At 37.5% G+C, this 12183-nt stretch overlaps 1 long non-coding RNA gene across 1 annotated transcript; it reads right to left on the bottom strand.

Moving 5' to 3' along the window:
• Positions 1 to 467: 467 nt before the first annotated feature.
• LOC113015424 (uncharacterized) lies at positions 468 to 7070 on the bottom strand. Its single transcript, XR_003271105.2, has 6 exons — positions 5904 to 7070; positions 5059 to 5227; positions 3603 to 4113; positions 2963 to 3030; positions 2102 to 2145; positions 468 to 1184 (listed from the first exon to the last, which is right to left on the bottom strand). It is a non-coding gene; the product is annotated as an uncharacterized LOC113015424 (long non-coding RNA).
• Between the last annotated feature and the right edge of the window lie 5113 nt (positions 7071 to 12183).

Below are 12183 nucleotides of genomic sequence, written 5' to 3'. Positions count from 1 at the left end.
AGTTTGAGCAATGCTCCACCATTTTGAGATTTTGAGGCTGTCTGCATCAGTGTCCATCTCCCACGCGTGTGTTCATTAAAATCATCTTTTGACTCAACCCGGCCGGACCAGTGTTGTTATTGTGGTTTTTTCTCTTGTCTCCATCCCCAATATTTTGAACCTTAACACCCTCTAATAATCAATGTAGTTAAAATACTCAAAAGAATGTTGTCAGTGGTAATGGGACAAAGCCACATTCAATGTTGATTTTAATTTGAAAATATGTGTACATAATCTAACATGCTTATTATTTGTGGGGACATCACACTTGAAATGATTACTGGTAGTGCAATTTGACATTTTCTGTGTTCTATGTATACATTATATGTGCAAAGCAGAAAAAATAATATTTGCATAGAGAATGAAGTTATATAACAGTGTAGGTGGATCAAGGCCAAGTCAATGTTGAGCATCTAAGAAAATTATGAAAGTTGATACTACTAGTAATGGAAACTTTCAGTCTCAACATCAAACAGTACTACAAGTTCTCACATCTCAATAGACCTTTGATTTTTTATTTTACTTTTCATTGACAGTACTCAGTACAATTTCACCAGCCTTCATACTTTAAACTAAACAGAACACCTGTTTACAATAACAACTTCATATGAGAAACAAAGGGAAACAGACTGATGTGTTTTATGGATTGAGTTGCTAGCTGCGGGTCATATTCACCGTAACAATTATAACAGCCTACACTCACTTTTTAAAGAATGTAGCAAATATAAATGCTGTACAAAAACATTCAAGTTAAGAACACAGAACTACTATTGTAGTTAACAACATAAGATAAAGTCTTTTTTTACGTAACACAATGCATTTTAACAAGTATAAATATTTGTCTAACATTTCTAAACAATCAAACTGCTGAAAATGAACATATCCAGTCTGTGAACAGAGAAGATCAATGTGACATCTGGATGTATGGACCTTTGGTTCCACATATTTCTGAAAGTGTTCCTTGTAGACAGTACACAACTTCAGTTTTCAGACATTATATCTTACTTGTTTGTAACATGGAAAAACAAACATCACAACATCATAAGAAGACTTCCTCAGTGGCTGAAGGAGGTGGCACATCTGGCATGGCAAAGTGGTGTTGAAATTCACTGGCTGGCTCCCACGTGTCATCCCAGATTTTCCCACTGGAAAATATAATTATTGAAAGAAACAACACCAAAAACATTAATATCATGTTGGGGATTACTTCGTGCTTTTTATGTTTAACACCAGAGGTGGAACATGATAAAGACATTTCCTTAAGTACTGTACTAAAATGCAAATTGTCATTTTTATGGATATTTTCAACTTCTGCTACACTATTTGTAATTTAGATGGATTACAAACAAAACACTACTGTACAGTTACACTCGACACATATGAAAGACTTAGTTATTGTTTTTCAGTTGAACATTTCATAATATCCTTTCTGTGAAGTGAAAATAAAAATTGTTCAAATGTGATAATTAGTTTCTTTTGGATTATTATAAAGGCTGTTGTTTACTCTTTAATTTGTAGAGATTCATTGCTGTCACACAATTGTAATGCTAGAAATACAGTATGCAAAACAACTGAAAGCTTTCACAGTGTGATATTAGTACTTCTTTGGAAAGTTCAGAATCTGAATACTCCCTCCACTGCTTAGGCGATTTATCCTTTGGCACACATAAATCTGTGTAAGACATGGACAAATTCTCTCCACTTTGTCAAAATCCTGATAGCTTTTATATATTTCTTACAATTAATGTGAGTGCTCTTATGGCCCCAGCACAGTCCAGCTGGAATTATTCCCAGTACTTTTGCATCTAAGTGAGACACTACGTGTGTTTTCTGAACAGTTTCAAATATATTTCTTATTAAATTTGTTATTTTATGATTCGACAAAGATGGCAAACAACTTTGCAATAATCCTTAATTGATTAAATAATTGAGATAGGATAAGAAAAAAAGCGAGAAGTAAGACGTGACAAAACACCTGGTTTTCCATTTTCATTTGTGCTCCAAAAAGGTAATAGATGGAAACAGAACATTCTCAGAGAATGAAATATCAAGAGCTTCTTACCAAACAGAGCAAGGCAACCAACGCACTTTTACTTCTGTGTTCCCCTAGACAGAAGGAATCAGAGAGGCAATCGTTAAATAACATGGTTAATGGATAGGTGTCTTCATAAAGCTTGTGTGTAATCCAGTGTGCACACCTGAGACACACACAGACCCATGTAAACACACTTTGATAGATGTGTAGGTATGTGTATGTAAGGCATTTCTGTTTATAAAAAAAATAATAATAGGATTTTGAAAAGCATGTATCCATTTGTGGCATTCACAAAAAATTATTTTGATCACAGGTTTAGTTAACTGCGTCTATCTGTTTTTGACTCTGGCTATGTTCTTTTCCTCGGAAAGTTTGACGTACTTGTAACATCATACACTGACATAATCAATATCATCCCATTATGAATTGTTTGAATTGTGTCCATTTAAACACTTCAAACTACACATGATTATCTACTATTTATAGTGAGACAGGGCTGGTCAGCATATATCAGGATCTATAAATTGTGCTTTCTATGATCCTGATTCAACAAGAACAACTGAGGATATAGGCTTACACAGAAAAAAATATGATCCTTCCTCATATACAGTCATTTCTATGTTAGCCATGTAGGTTTTTGTAGCAAGATGTAGCAGTATTCAATGTCTGTGATTAATTTTGCAGAATTGTTTAAGAACAAACACATGAAATACAATACAATCTTTTAATGTAATTCCATTAATCATTTCCCTTCACTAATCTCAAAAGTACATTTGAATTTACCCATGTAGCACAGTTCATGGCTGTAGTGCATGGATGAAAACAACTTGAGATAGGCTCACTGTAAAAAGTCTACTGAAAAGCAAATGAAAACATTTTAAGTATTACCTCATTTATCCTGCTCTCAGTGACTTCTTCAAACTGGAACACCTTCTGCCTACTACATCTTCGACAGCCTAAGAAATGAAAAATTACATTTAAAAAAAACATAAGACTCTGTATACACAAGAAATCAAATATGAGTTTTCACTCAAGAAGTGAAAATCTGTAATATCCTCCTGATTGCCATACTCCATTTGTCCTCTGGGGTCCAAAAGTGAACCCACCTCAGTTGAGTTTTTTTTTTAAAGTACATACCATAAATTGTGAATCAATTCTGTGTAAAAACTTAGTTTCACTTAGGACCAACAAATTAACAAAAAAATTCACCCTTCATTTTGCAATTGAGTGCCACCAGACCTTGTTTATATAAATGCATACACTATTTGTTGAGAGAAACTAAAATGTTCTCTCAAAGTGCGTTTTAGGTTTCTCAATCCAATCAAGTTGAATTACAAAGTCCTCTTAACTAAAGTAAGGGATTGACCATATTTAATTATAGTCTTTTTATAGTGTACACCAAAATGCAGCTAAATAACTAGTGAATAATACTTTGCAATGGTTTGTTAGTTCTCTAGGACAACATATGTATCATTTTTGGGTAAGAAACTGAAAAATCTCAAGACATAACATGCAAAGCAATACTTACTCTTTCTCTTCTTATTTTCATGTTGGCCACCCTCACTTAAGGACTGGGAGACTGTTTTTGTTCTCAATCTTGTTCCTTTATCTCCTTCTTCTGTTCCATGCTCCCAGTCTTTCCAAAAAAAGAAGAGAGACAGAAGCACCTCACAAACAACCTCTCCCACCTCTCCACCACCTTTTAAACCCGCAGACCAGCCATCTCTGCAGTCTCTTCATCCACCTGCTAGCCACGCGATCTCCCAGTCTCCCAGTCTCTGTCTGCTCGTCTGACAGGCTCTTTGGGTGCTCCTCGAGGAGCCTAGAAGATTGATGTTCCTGGGTGGTCATCTCAGGCTGCTCCTTGGCGAGGCTCTCTGCTTGCTTGTTGATCAGGGTCTCTGCCTGTTCTTCACTGGGGATCTCTGCGTGCTCTTTGATGTGGGTCTGTTTGTCAGCACAATGCTCCTTGGTGGCATTCTTGGACTGCACAAGCTGCTGTTCTGTGGGGGTATTGGGGTGCACTGGTGTGGAGGTTCCTATAAAACATATTTACTTTCATAAAAATATTTTTCAAAAAAGGCCTTATATTTAGCAGGAACTACACTTTGGCTACGTTCACAATGCAGGCGAAAGCGCAGCAAATCCGATTTTTTTGACCCTCTGCGACCCATATCCGATCATGGTCTGACAGTGTGAACGGCACAAATCCGATATTTTCAAATCCAATTTGGGTCACGTTCGTATGTGTTACTGAATCCGATACATAGCTGATATTTTAGAAAGCGACTGCTGTTTGAACGGTCCTGTCACATTAAATCGATCTTCCACGTCACTGACACAAGACAGACGCCAATTATCAGCGCCAGAGAAGCACCACAGAAGACATCATGAACGCTTCCTGGCCATCCAGCTAAACTGTTGGGAAGACAACGTTGGAGAAACGTGAACATTTTATTTGCAGATTCTGACAGAAATCTGGAACTACTCTTTGAAGCACCGCTCCTCTCTAAAACAGCAATAAGGATCATTATTAGGCCATATGTAAATAACAAAATAACTTAAAGCAAAATTGGGAAACATAAAGTCTCAAACAAGTCTTTATAATAAGGGCCATCAGTCAAACAATACTGTTTGGTCTGGGTCTAAACAGAGCGCAATGTGTGTGACGTCTTCTTTTGCGCATGCAGGCGCTTTGGGCGTTCACACTAGAGCGCGTTTGCTGTCACATTTTATTTGTAGTGTGAACAAGCAGACAAAAAAATCTGAATTGAGCATTAAGACCTGCAGTGTGAACGAAGCCTTTGATAACATATCCTTCAATGGTTATTTAATGACCTTAAAATATACTTACACAATTTGCTTAAAGATTAATGAAGTATTCTGATTGTGAAAGCAAGTTGAGACGACTTGTTGTGAAAAGTTGCTATATAAATTAGCATTAATTAACTGGACTGAAAGTATACAACAGACTTCACTCTTACCCTTAGACAGTATAAATTCATAAGCCCTCTGCATCTTCTCCAGGAAATTTCTTGTAGTAGAAGTGGGGTCCAAATGGGTAATAACATCTGCTACCCACTTATGTGAATCCTTGTCTTTTTTGCCAATAAATAAAATGGGCTTGTAGCCTATAGACTCAAGTTTCTGCACCTGAAATTAATAAAAAAAATAGTTGGCACAAATTAGTCAAACACAGCCTGTTGTTAAATGGTAAACGAAATGACTCTTATATAGCGTTTTCCTACTCTCGTGGAGCACTAAAAGTGCTTTATACAACATGCAATATTAACCCATATTCACACCAGCTTCTTAGAAGTTTCCATTTAAGCATTCACACACAGCGATCGTGGCTCAAGAGTTGGCAGTTCGTTTTGTAATCGGAAGGTTGCCGGTTCGAGCCCCGGCTTGGACAGTCTCGGTCGTTGTGTCCTTGGGCAAGACACTTCACCCGTTGCCTACTGGTGGCGCCAGTGTCCGGCAGCCTCGCCTCTGTCAGTGCGCCCCAGGGTGGCTGTGGCTACAATGTAGCTGCCATCACCAGTGTGTGAATGAGTGGATGACTGAATGTAGTGTAAAGTGCTTTGGGTTCCTTAGGGACTAAGTAAAACGCTATACAAATACAGACCATTTACACATTCATACTGATATGAATACATACAGCCACCACTGATGTATTACAGTTAAAGTAATTGTTTGTCTTTAGCAAAATGTAGATAAAATATTGTTGCATGTTCTCAAAAGCACATATGATGAGCTGTGTTAATGTGCCAGCAACATCTTATAACAACTTAATGATAATATATGAAACAAAAATTTTTTTACTTACTGCAATACGGGCAGAATCAATTATCCGGCAAACATTTCTGTTTTTCAAGACAACTTGTGCCCACTGGCTATCCAATGATTCTACTTTTTCTTTTAGCTTCTTTTTGCTGGACAGACTTCTGAAGCAGACATAGCAGGTTCTTCTGCTTGCCTGATTGGGAGTCTGGCAAAATGTACAGGGCCTGAATTTGGGGCGTGTCATGTTGAAACAAAGAATAATTACAGACAGAAAAGGCAGCAGACAGACAAAAGGCAAATTATAGGTTAACCAGCACACTGACAACAAGAAAAAAGCTGAAGAGTTAAAGAGACAGAAATGCGGATAGAAACAGAGAGACAGACCAATAAGGACAGCAGTAAGAACAGATACAAACAGACTGACGTGGCTCTTAAAAGTGCCTTTAGGAGTTTTTCAAAAAGCAGATGTAAGAAGGAATCAATCAATAATAGGCTGATTGATGAAGAACCTGTTTAGAAAAAAAAAATATTCAGAATTCAGAAGCACCTTATAAATAAATATATACATTAAACCCTATTGTAACGATTTAGATAAACCCTGTTTAGTGTCCATTTGTATTTCATTTGCAGCATAGATGATCGGTCTGCTATTTAATGATTATGTAATGCTGTTATTAAGTTTAAAATCGAGAGAGAGAGAGAGAGAGCCAGAATGAGAGAGAGAGCCATAAAGAGAGAGCTAGATTGATAGATAACGTCTATCTTCAATTTGAGCATCAACCCAATCTGGCAACACTGACCCTTATTAGAACCCTCAAACTTTACAAAGTGGCAACAACAGCAAACGTCAGCACACACTTCTCTATCACTGTACCCTGGATGATGATATATGATAAGCTTAACTTGATAGGCTAACAGAAATGAATTTAGCTAACTTACAGCACATGTGGTGTGGTAACATATATGCTATTAAATGTTAAGTCATTCGCTGTTCTACGAAATTGCTAATCTTAACCCATGGAACTGCTTTGTGAGCTCACTGTTTCGGGTTTTTCTTTTTGGTTTTAAATAAGAAAAATAATTTAAAAAAATCTACAGATTCAGATTCGCACTTACCTGTGGTACGATCGAGTACGTTGACGTCACTGCCGCTCATCTAATATGATAAAAAAAATAAACTTTCTCAAAAATAAACAAGTGAGTCGCTGTGAATTCCTTAACAGCACCTAAAATTTTTTTGCAAAATGTTTTTTTGCCGAAAATGTTTTTGCCTAATAAAAAAGAACAGCTTTTTTATTAGGCATTTAATTTAATTTAATACGTAAGAGCGTGATTAGCCAAAGCAGACGGTAAAATGACTGCATGTATTCAGAGGAGTTGGAGAAGATATCTTACAGCTGTAGCAGAATGATCGACAGATTTTCAAATATCAAAAGGATTGTAGAACAGTTTATAAAACCGGTGCAATAAATTCACCCAATCGCTAGCTGTGCCATTACCCAGCATACATCGCTCACTCCGTCAATGCAAGAACCTATACACAAATAACAGCCTGTAATTAGTTTTATCTGCAGTAATTTTCTCTCAGATAGTTGCCTGCATTATATAATTTATTGTGTTCAGTATCCTCTTCCGTATTGGCGTAATAAGCAAATGCTTCAGCCAATACCTTTTGATTAGCCTTGTCTCATGCTTTCTTGCTTTGTGGTAGATCTTTGTTCTGTATTCATTGAGATATTTGAATGCTAATCAATAAAATAAAATAAAATAAAAAATAGTAACCATCCACAACTATTTTCAGTTGCGGATGATAAAGGATTCAGAAAGTTTATTCATGCAGGTCCATATAACAGAGAATATGCATCTTCTTTTTGTTTTCATATTATAATTTATATTTAATTGTGTTGTGGTTTGCCGTGTTTTATGTTGTTTCACTTTAAATTTGTAAAAGGAAAAAGCTGAAAATTTAAATAGTTATATAGTATTATATGATTTATTTATTACATTTTATGTGGAGTGAATAAATAAAAGTATATTTATGGTGGCCCCTACAGACAAAGCACATACAAACTTCAAATCGTGTACGAACCCTGAAGCACGTACAAACTCCAAAACAGGTACAAACTCCAGTTGGTCAGGATGCTCTCGATGGTGCAGCGATAGAAGTTCACCAGGATGTCTGAGGACAGGTGGTTCTTCCTCAGAGTCCTCAAGAAGAAGAGGCGCTGGTGAGCCTTCTTGACCAGCTTGGCACTGTTACAAGAATATTTTTCTTTCTATTGTTTTCTATTATTTTAAGTTAAGCAGGACAGAGTTCTTTTAAAGAAAGATTTACTTATATTCTCAAAAGTTAAGCATGACAGGCTTCTGTTTAAGAAAGAGACCTGTTTTATTGTGTTAATGTTGTCATTTTGAGCTAAAAATAAATAGCTAAATGATCATTTGTTTCACATGTGTTGATATCACAAAGAATAGAATATGCATCTACTTAAATCAACTTCAAGTCAAATGGTTAAAAAAATAATTTCACACACAAAAAAAGAGCTAGAAAATTCACCACACTGGGAAGGGTGAAGACAACTGGGTCGCCCGGTCCTGGCCACGAGGTGTCCCTTATTTATTTTTCAGGGAGTTGGCAACCCTAACCATGATACTAACCGCTGGAAACATGTCATACAATTTTGTTTGACAGAAATGAAGGAGAACATATTTTGTTCATTTGTTTCTACAAGAGCTTTGTGTGATTTGATAAGTATCTGAGGCTGAGACCACAGGACAGTAAAACATGATTTTTGGGCTTCATTTCTGTACTGAACAGTCATTTAAGATTAGTTAGTAAATAACAATTAGCTAATGTTTTTCATGAGACAAAAGTCATATCACTTTGGTAATGTAAATATAATATGGCCAACATTATAGTTATTATATTAATCATTATTAGCTATTACAGCAATGAACATGAACTCTGTGTCAAATACTGAGCCTCAGTACAGATTCAAGTTGCAGTTATTTATATGTCTTATCACCTTAAATCTTCACTCAAAGACAAGTGTCTTTGACAGTGCATCTATAGGTGTATCATATATAGGAGACAAATGCTGTTCCTTCAGTATGTTGGCATTACTAAATTTGGCTCATTGCTTACATACATTTATAAAAAGAAAATGTACAAGCTGTGATAACTGTTTCTGATAAAATGAAGAGTAGACTGATATATTAAATATTCCTTTATTGTCATAACTGCTTTAAGTCATACAGAATAGATATCAGAGCCTTAAACAGGCTGGTTTCTGCTAAATGGGTCAAACTGGGCAGAAGTACATTTATTTTTAGGTCCATTCTGCTGCTGATACATACAAACCAGATTGCAACAAAGTTGGGACACTAAACAAATTGTGAATAAAAACTGAATGCAATGGTGTGGAGACGGCAAATGTCAATATTTTATTCAGAATAGAACGTAGATGACAGATCAAAAGTTTAATCTGAGAAAATGTATCATTTCAAAGGAAAAATATGTTGATTCAAAATTACACGGTGTCAACAAATCCCAAAAAAGTTGGGACAAGTAGCAATAAGAGGCTGGAAAAAGTAAATTTGAGCATAACGAAGAGCTGGAAGACCAATTAACACTGATTAGGTTAATTGGGAACATGATTGGGTATAAAAAGAGCTTCTCAGAGTGGCAGTGTCTCTCAGAAGCCAAGATGGGTAGAGGATCACCAATTCCCACAATGTTGCGCAGAAAGATAGTGGAGCAATATCAGAAAGGCGTTACCCGGCGAAAAATTGCAAAGACTTTGCAGTTATCATCATCAACTGTGCATAACGTCATCTGAAGATTCAGAGAATCTGGAACAATCTCTGTGCGTAAGGGTCAAGGGCGTAAACCCATACTGGATGACCGTGATCTCCGGGCCCTTAAACGACACTGCACCACAAACAGGAATGCTACTGTAAAGGAAATCACAGAATGGGCTCAGGAATACTTCCAGAAACAATTGTCAGTGAACACAATCCACCGTGCCATCTGCCGTTGCCAGCTGAAACTCTACAGTGCAAAGAAGAAGCCATTTCTAAGCAAGATCCACAAGCTCAGGCGTTTTCACTGGGCCAGGGATCATTTCAAATGGAGTGTGGCAAAATGGAAGACTGTTCTGCGGTCAGACGAGTCACGATTCAAAGTTCTTTTTGGAAATGTGGGACGCCATGTCATCCAGACCAAAGAGGACAAGGACAACCCAAGTTGTTATCAACGCTCAGTTCAGAAGCCTGCATCTCTGATGGTATGGGGTTGCATGAGTGCGTGTGGCATGGGAAGCTTGCATGTCTGGAAAGGCACCATCAATGCAGGAAAATATATTCAGGTTCTAGAACAACATATGCTCCCATCCAGACGTCATCTCTTTCAGGGAAGACCCTGCATTTTTCAACAAGATAATGCCAGACCACATTCTGCATCAATCACAACATCATGGCTGCGTAGGAGAAGGATCCGGGTACTGAAATGGCCAGTCTGCAGTCCAGATCTTTCACCTGAGAACATTTGGCGCATCATAAAGAGGAAGGTGCGACAAAGAAGGCCCAAGATGATTGAACAGTTAGAGGCCTGTATTGGACAAGAATGGGAGAGCATTCCTATTTCTAAACTTGAGAAACTGGTCTCCTCGGTCCCCAGACATCTGTTGAGTGTTGTAAGAAGAAGGAGATGCCACACAGTGGTGAAAATGGCCTTGTCCCAACTTTTTTGGGATTTGTTGATACCATGACATTTTGTATCAACATATTTTCCCCTTAAAATGATAAATTTTCTCAGTTTCAACTTTTGTTCTGTGATTTACGTTCTATTCTGAATAAAATATTGACATTTGCCATCTCCACGTTGTTGCATTCAGTCTTTATTCACAATTTGTTTAGTGTCCCAACTTTGTTGCAATCCGGTTTATACTTTAGGTTTCTGAATATTAAACTTGTTTCTCCCTTTCATAGTGTGTAACTTGAAGGCCCTGAGTACTTTCTCCCACACTGAAAACACTGGAATGATAAAATATTTTGAACATTACCTAATGAGACTGAGTCAGGACAGGCAATTAGTTATTTTAAACTTTCCTAGCAGTCCTTCACAAACAGGGAACAGTCTGTCTATCCTCTCCATCTGTCAGCTGCTGCTGGCTCTTCCTCCTCCTCTTCCTCACACACTGCTGAGTTTTTCCTGGTGGATCATCAGGGGTGCAAAGCCTCACAGGTGATGTGCTGCAGTGGGTCCCTCAGTCTGTCCTCACTCTGGACACTTGCAGTTGTCACACATGGAAATCAAATGTGTGATAAGCTGCAGGATTCAAACACAAGTGTAACTTATAAATACATGTTATACTTTTATTACACAATCAGAGAGAGAGTGCAGGACAGACAGACAGGTGACAGTCTCAGGTGTAGACACTGCTACACAACAGCACAAGAGAAGGAGGATTTAGTGTTTGTGTTATTACGAGTGCTCAACAAGGAGAGTTCCCAGTGGACACATGTGTGACTCCTGTGATTAAAGCATCTTTCTTTCAGCTTAACGAGTGAACCGTCAGCTCGTTCAAACACATATTAAAGCCCGTTTGGCTCGACACCACCGAACAGAGGCAGCAATATAACATAGCTAACATTAACAGTGCAGTGGATCCTGCTTGTGCCGTGATATTTGGCAGCATTCACTGACTTTCAGCTTGTTGTGTTTGTGGATATATGACTGACTTTAATTATCCATAAAAGTATCACATTTTCTGTAAGATTAATGTCAGGTATATATATATAGCGGCGTATATTTTAAAGTAAAGGTTTTAAAACCCAGTTAGTACTAACATCGCTAATGGCACATAACTTTGCCGGCATGTAGGTGTGTAAAGTTAGGGTATTATTGTTTTTAGCGTTGCTTTAATGAATTTTGTATATTACAGCAACTTGTTGTGGTATGAGGCCACTTGTATGTGACCGTTTGTGTGGTGGAACCACAGATCACTTGTGAATGTGATTATTCGAGGCTGCTCTGATTTTGTGTTGTAGCAGGTTGAATAATCGTTTTGGATTTGACTTTTGTACCCCTTTATGTTGGTCACATGTTAGTCTTTGTGCAGTCAGTGTGGCAACTTTAAATCCTAATGCAGGGGCATCCTTGCTTAAAGATGCCAACTTAAGAAATGCGAGTATTTAGTTTTGTGTCAGGAGAGCAGGTAATAAACTGCTCAAGTTTTGGCTTTGGCTTAATAAATTTAGGGGTCCTAGAGGAACCCTTTTGAGTGAGGTGGTGTTACGCCCCTCTGCAGCCCCTAATCTCC

The sequence above is a fragment of the Astatotilapia calliptera genome, chromosome 22 (assembly GCF_964374335.1).
Source record: "Astatotilapia calliptera chromosome 22, fAstCal68.1, whole genome shotgun sequence".
NCBI classification, from domain to species: domain Eukaryota; kingdom Metazoa; phylum Chordata; class Actinopteri; order Cichliformes; family Cichlidae; genus Astatotilapia; species Astatotilapia calliptera.
The sequence above is the reverse complement of the archived record's forward strand: the minus strand, read 5'-3'. Positions and strand labels throughout refer to the sequence as shown.